Here is a 476-nt window from a genome sequence, read left to right as displayed (position 1 = left end):
TGTTAAGTTATGGTTGGAAAGGGGTGTTGGGTGGGGGTGTGAAATGGTGATAGTGGAGGGGGAGGGAATGGAGAGGAAAGGATGGGTGAATGGGGTTGTGGTGGCTGGTTGAGGGAAAGAGAGAGGGAGGGATGGATGCGAAAAAAGTGAGACAGAGGAGTAGCCGGGTATATATGGTGGGTAGGGTGAAAGAGGATGACATAGTGGGTGGAGGGGGGGTAAGGGGTAAGAAGAGGGGGTGGGGGACTGAAGTGAAATCGGCTAATCGGTAATGACCTGTGTGAAAAAATTAGGCTTCGACAGATATCACGTGTTAAGCGAATGCGGTTTACAAGACCTGTCATTATATTGTGGAAACCGGTTAATTCGTCGAAGGGAGCGGTTCCCTTTTTGGCATTTTCGTGTTTCTTCAATCCATGGGTTGTTAGGTGGTGCTCAGAGGGCCGCCGCGTTCTTTTAGATAAATTAATGATTAA

Source organism: Penaeus monodon, chromosome 24, assembly GCF_015228065.2.
Source record: "Penaeus monodon isolate SGIC_2016 chromosome 24, NSTDA_Pmon_1, whole genome shotgun sequence".
NCBI lineage: Eukaryota > Metazoa > Arthropoda > Malacostraca > Decapoda > Penaeidae > Penaeus > Penaeus monodon.
This window is presented reverse-complemented; position numbering follows the sequence as displayed.